This window comes from Neofelis nebulosa, chromosome 8, assembly GCF_028018385.1.
Source record: "Neofelis nebulosa isolate mNeoNeb1 chromosome 8, mNeoNeb1.pri, whole genome shotgun sequence".
Classification (NCBI taxonomy): domain Eukaryota; kingdom Metazoa; phylum Chordata; class Mammalia; order Carnivora; family Felidae; genus Neofelis; species Neofelis nebulosa.
The window spans coordinates 7,063,448-7,074,534 of NC_080789.1; the positions used below are offsets into that span (position 1 = coordinate 7,063,448).

General features: G+C 43.4%; 1 long non-coding RNA gene across 1 annotated transcript; it reads right to left on the bottom strand.

The window, feature by feature from the left end:
- Window positions 1–431: 431 nt before the first annotated feature.
- On the bottom strand, window positions 432–8,349 carry LOC131518765 (uncharacterized). Its single transcript, XR_009265273.1, has 3 exons — window positions 8,194–8,349; window positions 1,653–1,723; window positions 432–694 (listed from the first exon to the last, which is right to left on the bottom strand). It is a non-coding gene; the product is annotated as an uncharacterized LOC131518765 (long non-coding RNA).
- Between the last annotated feature and the right edge of the window lie 2,738 nt (window positions 8,350–11,087).

Genomic DNA, 11,087 nt, shown 5'->3' on the forward strand with positions numbered 1-11,087 from the left:
TCAAGATCAGGACGTGTCAGATTCCTCTGAACACGGGGCTGGCATAAAGCAACCTCAATAAGCATGTGGCCTGGACTGATCCTTAGAAAGCCCGGAACCCAAAATTGGGCAGCACGACGAACAAGGGGTCAGCCCACAGCTCTTACATCATTCTATCCCTGTCCCCTTTCCATGGAGAGTCAGAGAGCAGGCTCCCCAGCTTAGGCAAGTACTCCATCAAGGGGATTCAGAGATATCTTCACTAAGATGATCTATCTGTCTCGGAACCAGACAATGTACTGCTGAAGCAGGACAAGCGCAGAGCCCAGACAGGAAGCTGAGAAGTCTAGGTATGTCCAAGCTGCCTACTGGGGTGGTACCAAGGCCCCAGCGCCAGGCAGTGCATATCTCAGATGCCCTCAGAAACAGAGAGACCAAGGGCGTGCCACAGGTATTGCGACAGCAAGCGGACTTTAATCGAGGGTGTAAAGCCAGGGTGACCCCAGCCTCTTCGGTTACACTAGCTTCTCCTTTCTCCTCAGGACATAGGCAGGAAGGACGCCTGTTTTCTACCGAAAACCTAGAAATCAGTCTCCATCCCCAAGCTGTATGACGTGGACGGATTCGGATCTCTCTCACTCTGGTTGGCTGTTTTCAAGCATTTTCCTTCCTTGAGAACAGGAGTCTTCTCAGGGTCATCTATGTCTTGAGCCACCTTGGAATTAAGCTGCCTTTTCACTCTTCCACAGAGATCAGAATGGCCAGCTCCCTCACCCCTTTTACCCTTCAAATCTTCACTCGGACATTACCTACTTGACAAGGCTCTGCTACAGTCTTCTCCCTCTGCCAACCCCCCGGCATTCCCAATCTCCTGCACTTTGTTCTGTATGTTTTCATACAGAACTCTTATCAAGTTCTCTGTTTTTGCTTTTTTCTGCAGTTTGTGTATGATGTGCCTAGTTACATCACATAACCTATATATTGACTGTATCTTAATATCACTAGAATGTGACCTCCATAAGAGCAGGGACTTTTGTGTGGTCACTGATATCCCAAGTGCACAGAAATAGGACACAAACGGCATTCAGTAAATGAGTGTATGTCAATGAGGAGCGAAACCTAGGCTTATCTCCTGCCCCGTCACTTCTTAGCCCGCTGTGTGCCTTAGGCAGTTTGTTTCCCTCTCTGCCCCAGTTTCTCAATCTATGAGATTGGGGTCCGTGCACTCACCTTGCTGGATTACGCCCGTGAAATGCCTGACAGGGTGCTTGGCATGAGCATATGGTTAACAAATGGGCTGGCCCATTGATGTAATTACCGCCCCTCTCAAACTCTTCACTTTCCGTGTTATGAGGACCCTTTGCTCAGGGGCATCACTAAGGCAGCTGATGTGATGAGGGGTTTGTGATGAGGGCACAAGGCCAAGAAAAACTCAAAGGTCCAGGATTCCCTCTTTCCTGTACCAGCTTAGCTGACTTGAGGGCAGCTAGCCTCAGGCCCTCCAACCCCGACCCCCAGTTACATGGCAGCAAAGGATCTGGAACCAATCTTCCGGTCCTGTGAGAAATCTGAGCCCTCTTTGACCTACTATACCATATCTGATACAGTTGATTTTCTTAGCCCTCTGACCACCAGGGATCAAGCCCACAACAAGAATGGGACTCAGCGCTCACCAGGACCCCACAGATGTGCAGACAGGATCAGGCCACCACATGCACAGGAAACGCTTCCGACTGCCTGGCACCTGTGGGATGAAAAGAGGATGCTAGGGAGTGGGTTCCTCCGTCAGAGGTTAGGGTCGCAGGCTCTGGAATCAGCCTGAGTTCATGGCCTGCCTCCACCACTCAGTCATTGTGGATTCTGTGGTTTCCTAAGGTCTCCAAGCTTTAGTATGCTTAGCTGTAAAATGAAGGCATTAAAAGTGCCCACTTGACTGGATTGCTATGGAGACTAAGTGAGATATGTTCATAAAGTACCTTAGCACATTGCCTAGCACCCAGCTTTAGTAATGATGTTTATTCACTTTCAAAGGCCTTTAAACACCAGGTGAGTTCTATGGAACCACCTTGCCAGTGGTGGCTTTGGCCAGTAGGAACCATGTAAACCATGGCTGTGAGCTAGGTAGAGGTGAAACATAATCGTGCCTTCAGGACTGTTCAACTCAACCAGCCAGAGAAGGGGCAGCTTCCTCTAAAATCTGCAATGCGAATCCTCTCTAACAGCCTGCCAAACGAAACTTATTCTGCAAATTATAATCTTCAACTTGTGGCCAGAACTTGGTGGAGTATATATGTGTTATAAGTGTATATCATAAATCAAGAAACACAATGTATTCACATCTTTATTCCCTCAACAAATGTTTACTAGACACATGCTCTGTGCAGTGCTTTCTGCTAGGTGTCCTGCAATGGGATACAGTCTCTGTTCTCAAGGAGCTCACAGGCCATGGGGGAGACGGGCACACAAATAATCTCAATAGGTTTGGCACAGTTTTTCACCAGAAACAATACAACCTCAGTAGAAGGGCAATTACTCTGGAAGGGGAGATGAGAAAAAGCTTCTCAAAAGAAAGAACTTCTGGGCTATTTTGAAAGATGACTAAAACACAGTGGGGAGGAAGGCATAGAGGCAGAGGCCATGCCCAGTTCAGTGTCTGCATTTTGTTCTGCTCAGCTGGATCACATAGCTGGAGAGGTCACTGGAAGGGCCAGACCACGCAGGTCCTTAAATACTAAGGAGCATAATGTGATCCATGTATACAGTAAACCAGGACTTTGGACTTAATCCTGAAGGTTGCAAGGAACCACTGCACAATTTATAAGCAAGGTAGAACCTAGCATATTAATTTATCCTTCGCGTTTAAAATGAGAAACACACAGTACACAGGCATGTAGCACAAAATCGAAAGATCCAAAAGGGTTTAGAGTGGGAAAAATTCATCCTGTCTCTCAGTCCTTTCCCCCAGCCATGCAGCTCCCTCGCCCTGAGACAACTCCTGCTAACAGGGTCCTGTGGAGACGAGGCTCCATCACTCTGGCATGTGCGGAAGATGGTGGCAAAGTAAACATGCTGTTTCGTGGCTTTTTTTTTTTTTCCATTTATTATCTTTTGGAGCTTAATCCCTATTAATACATTTCCAGTTACCACATTTTTTTAAATTGCCCAGTGAGAGATATTTAGATTGTTTTAGGTTAGCATTTCAGAAGGTGCCCGCCCTCGGGCCGGGACCTAGAGAAGGGAAGAGAATCGTAGGTGGCACAGCCCTCTGCCCTCCCCGCCTTCCTCCTTGGAGGCGGGCACAAGACTGGAGGCGGTCAGCTGTCCTGACCATCCTGGCCAACACACTAGGGATATCAGGGTTGGCAGACTAGAAGGCATAAGGAGCTGAGCCTCGAATGATGTGGTTGAGTTGCAGCACCTATCTGGGTCTGCCCGCCTCCTGAAATATTGTTATGTCAGGAAAATTAGCTCCTATTTATTTAAAACAGTGTAGTTGCTTTACCTGTAGCTGACCGCACTCCGAATTGAGAGAGGAGTTTCCTTCCCTCTTCCCTTTCCTTTTTTAATCCTGCTTTTCAGAGATTCCACATAGAGGGGAACCCAATGAGGAAGGCCAGGGACCTAGTTTTATAACTGTATTAATCATATCTTTTATTTTCCATATTCTGATACTAGGACATCTGGGGACTTGCAACCCCTAAAGGGACTGGCCCTTTCAGGGTTAGCCAATTTCTTTCTTCTTTTTTAAAAATTTTTAATTAAAAAAAATGTTTTTAATGTTTATTTACTTTTGAGAGAGAGAGAGAGAGAGAGAGAGAGCAGAGGAGGGGCAGAGAGAGAGAGAGACTCAGAATCTGAAGCAGGCTCCGGGCTGTCAGCACGGAGCCCGACATGGGGTTTGAACTCCCAAACCTTGAGATCACGACCTGAGCTGAAGTCGACGCTTAACCGACTGAGCCACCCAGGCACCCCTGGGTTAGCCAACTTCTAAAGATGGTAAGCAACCTGCCAGTGAATGTGTCTTTCAAAAGGAGACCAACCATTCTGGGGCCATTCCCCCAACCACCTCTCTCTCTCTCTCTCTTTTTTTTTTTTTTTTGATATATGGATTGCTCCTTTATTTGTTTGATTCAAGTTTTTATTTAAATTCTAGTTAGTCAACATATAGTGTTATATTGGTTTCAAAAGTAGAATTTAGTGATTCATCACTTACATAGAACACCCAGTGCTCATCATAATAAGTGCCCTCCTTAATGCCCATCACCCATCTAGCCCATCCCCCACCGACCTCCCTCCGTCAACCCTCCATTTCTTCTCTATAGTAAGAGTCTCTTATGGCTTACTTTCTTCTCTTTTTTTCTTCCTTCCCATATGTTCATCTGTTTTGTTCCTTAAATTCCACGTGAATGAAATCATATGGTATTTGTCTTCCTCTGACTTATTTCACTTAGCATAATACATTCCTGCTCCAACCACCTCTTTTATCAGGCTCCACCTGCTCTAATCACCCCCAAGCCAGGTACTAAACAACCAGGGACAGCCTCTATGCCCCCAAGCCCACTGACATTATTCAAACTATGCAATCCTAAACCTGCTTACCCTGCCTCACCTGTTCCTTCCCATGGAGACCACAATAAAGGCTGTGACAGTTTCCCCCTTGTCCCTGGTGCTTCCCTGTGTGGCCCTCATGGCGTGGCACGCCCTTGCCTTCAGATCTATAAGTATAACAAACTACCTTTTCGATGGCAGCTGTCTCCTGATTGGTTGCCCTTACCATGCCTGAACAGTAATAAAACCTATATTAAAACCAGGAACTCTTTTCCCTGGATCCTCCAGAAGAGTGGCAGAGTGAGGCAATTACTAACAATGAGTTCCTTTCTTGCCCTAAAGCTCTAAACAGTAAGTTCTTAGAAAACAGGGACTATATTTGAAACAACTCTGTCTCCTCTCTACAGCACTGGAAGTAATGCCTCACATCAAATAATGACCCAATAATGGTCCTCGGAGAACTCACAGTTCCGGGCAAAGACAGACATATAAACCAGCAATGAAAATTACTCTGTAAATGCTCTCTAATGGAGTCGTGCACAAAATAGAGTGGGACAAAGGAAGAAATAACATCTGAATTTGGTTGGGAAATGCAGGAAGGTTTCAAAGAGCATCTGGGTTGGGACTCAGCAGATGACTAGGACTCGGCCAGGAGGCCAAAAGGAGAACAGTATTGCAGTCGGGAGAGGGGTAAATAGAAAGCATTCCAGACACAGACATGGTGAAAGAGGAGAGCAAGATGCATTCTGGTAACTTGTCTCCAAGATGACCGTTACCTCCTTCTGAGATGGAGGATAAAACTGTCCTTGTTTTTTGTCACAACTCAAAAATCTAGCTCCAGGGGCCTCAGCTATGGCACTCAAAGATTTGTCAAATGAGTACTTAGAACCTAAATGGAATTTAGGAACTATGTTCAATATTAGTAATTATTTATTAATACCCAGTCCAATTAATACTGTCTCAAGTTTAATAAAAAAAAGCCGATTACTAAATATTACACAAGTTTTTAACTATTAACTATTAAATACATATCGAGACTAATCAAACTGCTGGTCAAATCTCTCCCTTAGACAGAATCCCTTCTTCTGGAGTCATTTGGGGACCTTCAAAAACAAGTTTATTCTCTAAGAGTCCATGGTTGAGTGTGCTACACCAACTCCCCTCTCCTAAAGGTGCTCCAGGTAAAGGTTGGGATGGTTGCCACATGTTTTACTTTCTACTAGATGACTAGGTAACCTGTACAGTGTGAATTTGAATTGGGTGTTTACATTCTATACATAGTCACACATACATAGTTTCAAGCAAGCAACCCGGCAGTGGGCAAGAAAAATCAAGTCAACACGAAGGCAAAGGCTCTCTAGTATCCTCTGTGGAAACCCAGATCCTGAGATTGGGATTAGGATGGTTGCTCAAGAAGTAGAAGGGATGGAGGCAGGAGAATCTGAGAGGTTGGGGAAGGAACTGGCAGTCCTCTCAAGGAGTAGGCTTTGGGGTCCTGCTCCCCAGTGCTCAGGGGTGTGGAGTTGGATCTCTGACAGCCAGCTTCCAGGCCCCATCTAAGATTCTGGGGGCATAAGGAAGCAACCCAGCTATCAGACTTGATGTGACTGCCTGGACTGGGCAGTAGCTGTTTCAGAAGTAATCTGATGCCTAGAAGGGCCTTCTTGGCATCTTGATGCCACATAAGATCTGGATAACTTTGCATAATCTTGGGAGTTTGGGGGAGCCCACCAGCAAGGCAGATGGTGGGGGGGGGGGTCTGGATAACAGAATTAAAAGAAAACAAAGACATGCAGTATTTCCTGCATATATTAATCTATAGGTTGAAAAATCCCACCAACTACACATTTTCCTCTTGATTCCTCAGGACAGTCAAGCCCGAAGTTTCTGCAGGCTGGCAAGCGTCCACCTATCTAGGAAAAAGAGTATTTGGGTGCTTGTTTTGTGGGTCCACTATCAGTCCAGAGATAAAAGGTCTTCTTCCTTTCCTTTCCTATTCCTAATAGGAAATGAGGAGGCAAAGTACAGAAAGCAAGAGCAGATTCTGTATTGCAGCTGGGGAAGAGACAGGAAGAAGGTGAATCCACCAGCTCAGGGATGAATCAGGAAGGAAGCATCCAAAATGTCAATGGGGACCCGAATGACCCAGCATTAGTGCTTTCAGCACATAACAGGCTTAGCTGAACTCTCGCTGGATTTGTCCTAAGCAGAGCAAAACCGGATCCCTGTGAGTACACGGGACCCAAAGCTCTCCTTGTAGGATGCGCTTGTTATAGAAGGAATCTGACTCTCTGCATCAGGCAGTGGGAGCTAAGAGTAGGTGTGCCATACAGCCCCCAATGGGTCCAAACTGGGGCTCTGCTTGGTCCCATCTCTATACAGTTACCACCTTTGGTTGTATTCCAGCAGCTTGGTGAAACAGGTGAACAAGTTCCCTTTGCAGGGGAGTCCACTTTCAGGAGACTTGGACCTGCTTACCCTTCTAGGTTGTTGGACCTCACTTCAAGTCTACCTGGTACATGTATGGCTAGAATGAAGAGCAGAAGAGAAAGTCTACTTGCTACCCTTTTAGAATTCTAATCCCAGAATATGCCTGTTAGACGTCAGTTATTTAGAGAACTATTCCAGCATAAAAGAGGCCTCACTCCTTGCCCCTATTCCCAACTCACCATCACATTCCAGCACAAACCGAAAAGCTGAATGAGGGGAACTTTATTCCTGCTCTGGTTTGGAGAATCTCTCCCTCTTCCTCTCCTTGTCACTTCTGCCCATGTAGAGAGGTTTAGAAGTGAGAAAAGAAGAAACTGTTAAAAGAAAAGAAATCCTCATCACTTCCCTCAAAAATTTTTAAGAGAAAGAGATCTGGGGCCTGTGACCCATGTTTAAGATCCATATGGTCTGAGGCACCTGGGTGGCTCAGTTGGTTGAGCATCTGACTCTTGACTTCTGCTCAGGTCACGATCTCACATTCGTGGGATTGAGCCCCACGTCTGGCTCTGCACTGACAGTGAAGAACCCGCTTGGGATTCTCTCTCTCTCCCTCTCTCTCTCTTTCTGCCCCTCCCTCGCGGTCTCTTTCTAAACAAACAAACAAACAAACAAACATTAAAAAAAGATCCATATGGTCTGAATTCTCTGTTTGGAATCTTTAGAAAAGGGTTATACCTATGTTTTCTCTTTTTACTTCTTCCCTGCATGGTTATCTGGACATACCAGCAGTCCCTGTACCACTGACACTCCAGTGTCCCAGACCCATGACTCTGTGCCAGTAATTTCTAATAGGAATCCGTAGCTACTTTCTATATTATCATGTGCCTTCTTCAAGAAGATCTGTTCTCTACACACTGGACATGAAGCTCTTTTTCTCGGAAGGGGAAGAAGGATGGTCCTTGACTCGTCTCATTGTTGGGAAGAGTTTTAAGGGCAGCATATCCCAGACACTTAACAGTTCATTTTAATTCTAATATCCACTCATTCCACAAAGTGTTTCCCGAAGTTTGTTCCACTAAATAATAGTTTTTCCAAAATGTTTAGTGAATAAAATAGACTAAGGTCAAATAATTTTGAAAAAATATGTGTATTTTGAAAATGTCTCCCTCTTAGAGATTTATGTTCACTAGTATATTCAAGGTGCTGAGAAGTCATGAGGTAAAGAAATCTGTTTACCTGGCTTTTTCAAATATATTTGACTCAATAACCACCTTTTCCACATAAGACCCATTAACATCCACCAACTTCCTTAGGAAAAGCTGTCCTTGACAACATAGGAGCATCTGGTTTCCTAATTGTTACAATGAGGATCAATCAATAACTCTAACCCGTTTCAAGGAAATAATCCAAAATTAAAAAAAAAAAGCTCTATATAAGAGAAGTTAATCACAATGTTGTTTGTAATAGCAAAAACCTGGAAACAACTAAAATATTTTAAAATAGGGATTGAGAAAATATGTAATGGTGCAGCCATGTAGCCACTAACAATATTTATGAATAATTCTTTTGTTTTTAATTGTTTTTAAACGTTTATTTATTTTTGAGACAGAGAGAGACAGAGCATGAACGGGGGAGGGGCAGAGAGAGAGGGAGACACAGAATCAGAAGCAGGCTCCAGGCTCTGAGCCATCAGCCCAGAGCCCGACACGGGGCTCGAACTCACGGACCACGAGATCGTGACCTGAGCTGAAGTCGGCCGCCCAACCGACTGAACCACCCAGGCGCCCCTTTATGAATAATTCTTAAAAACCTATGAAACTCATCTAACTATACATTAAGTATATTCAATTTTTAATATATCAATTATACCTCAAAGCTGTAGGGTTTTTTAATTCTTTTTTTAATGTTTACTTATTTTTGAGAGAGGAAGAGAGACAAAGCATGAGTACGGAAGGGACAAAGAGACAGGGAGACACAGAATCCCAAACAGGCTCCAGGCTCTGAGCTGTCAGCACAGAGCCCGATGGGGGCTCGAACATATGAACCGCGATCATGACCTGAGCTGAAGTCAGACGCTTAACTGACTAAGCCACCCAGGCCACCCTACTTCAAAGCTGTTTTAAAAAAAAGCTGGGGCGCCTGGGTGGTTCAGTCAGTTAAGCGTCTGACTTCAGCTCAGGTCATGATCTCGCGGTTCATATGTTCGAGCCCCCATCGGGCTCTGTGCTGACAGCTCAGAGCCTGGAGCCTGTTTGGGATTCTGTGTCTCCCTGTCTCTCTCTCTCTCTGCCCCTCCCCAACTCATGCTCTGTTTCTCCTAAAAAATAAACATTAAAAATATTGTTTAATTTAATAAATAAATAAATAAATAAATAAATAAAAGTTATGAAAATGTAAAGTGTCAGGTGAAACACTTGTATATACAACATATTCTCAACTACACACAAAATATTCATAGAAAAAATATATGATTTAAATGTCTTCTGGGTCTGGTAATATTATACACTAGAGCTTCTAAAACCTTTTGGTATATAGTATCTAAAAACACTTGATATAATATTTTTAAGGCCTCCTTTTAGGCGGCTTGATGAGCCTGTAAGAAAGCAAGGAAAGGCCAATGAAATTAGGAAGTCGGTCAAGGTAGCAGAATAGTGAGTTTTTAAGAGGCTGACAACCTCAGAATAGTCTAAAGTAGTCCAGAATGATAGTTCTTGGCAGGGAAGGCATTGACCCCCAGGGGGCAATTATGAAATAACTGGGGGATTTTTGGTTATCACAATTAGAGGCCACTGTTGGTATCTGACAGGTGAGGGGTCAAGGATGCTAGACGTCCCGAAAAGTACAGGGCAGTTCCTCACAACAAAGAATCGTCCTACACTCCTTCATGATTTTCAAATGAATCTCTGGCCATCGATGTAGGTGAAACACATGCTTATAATCATTTGAGCCTAGAGCCTAACCCTGCATTACATGATTTTAATACATGCAGAACTTTTCAGGAATTCAACCACTGTGTAAATCAAGGGAAAACGAAACTTTGTTTTATTTGGAAATTTGTCAAGGATTGTTCATCATTTTGGAAAACGACATTGCCAATAGCATTGCCACCATGGTATTCAAGTCACCAATACAACACACATGGATCATTTCTAGTGTTTATGAATTTGGTGAATCTACATACAGGAGGTGAGCACTTGATTACTTTGTTATGTCTTCTAGTACACTGGAATTTGAACATTTATATATTAAAATACTTAAAATTTTACTACAAACTAGTTTTATATTATTTCTTTATATCACATTTATGGCATAATTTATTGATTTTGGTTGAAATGGTATGGAATCATATGCAGTTGTCTACAAATTTCCTTCTGATGATCTAAAGGAGACATTACAAATTATTTGTTATGGGAGGGGCATGTGGGTGGCTCAGTCCATTGAGCGTCCAGCTCTTGGTTTCAGCTCAGGTCATGATCTCACAGTTCATGAGTTCAAGCCCCATGTCGGACCCCACACGGACAGTGCAGAGCCTGCTTGGAATTCTCTCTCTCCCTCTCTCTCTCTCCCTCTCTCTCTGCCTTTCCTCTTCTCGCTCTCTCTCGCAAAATAAATAAATAAACTTAAAAAAAAACCAAATTATTTGTTATGGGGGCAGTCTGATGGGATTGAAAATCACTGCAGTATATAATCCCTACAACTTGCTTTTCTTATTTTAACAATAAGACAGAATTTTTGCATATTTAGCTTTAAGACACCATAGTTTATATAAATACTATTAATGACCACATAGCTTATTTCCAATTTTGTGATGTTAGAAACAATGAATGTAATTAAATCTTCCCACACACATCTTTGTGCACAGGTGCAAGCGTTTCTCAGGAATAGATATTGAGAAGTGAAGCTGCTAAATCAAGAGTAGATATCTTTTACCTTTTAAAAGGCACTGCCAGATCTCTTTCTAAAAATGCATTCAACTTACATTCGCACCAATACTGTATAAAATAACCTTTCCCCACATGTGTTCCTTCCTAACACTTAAATTTTTCTATCTTTTTAATATTTATAAATCTTTGGAGATAAAATTGTTTCTCATGTCAAGTTGCCTTTTCCGAATACTAGTGAAGTTGATT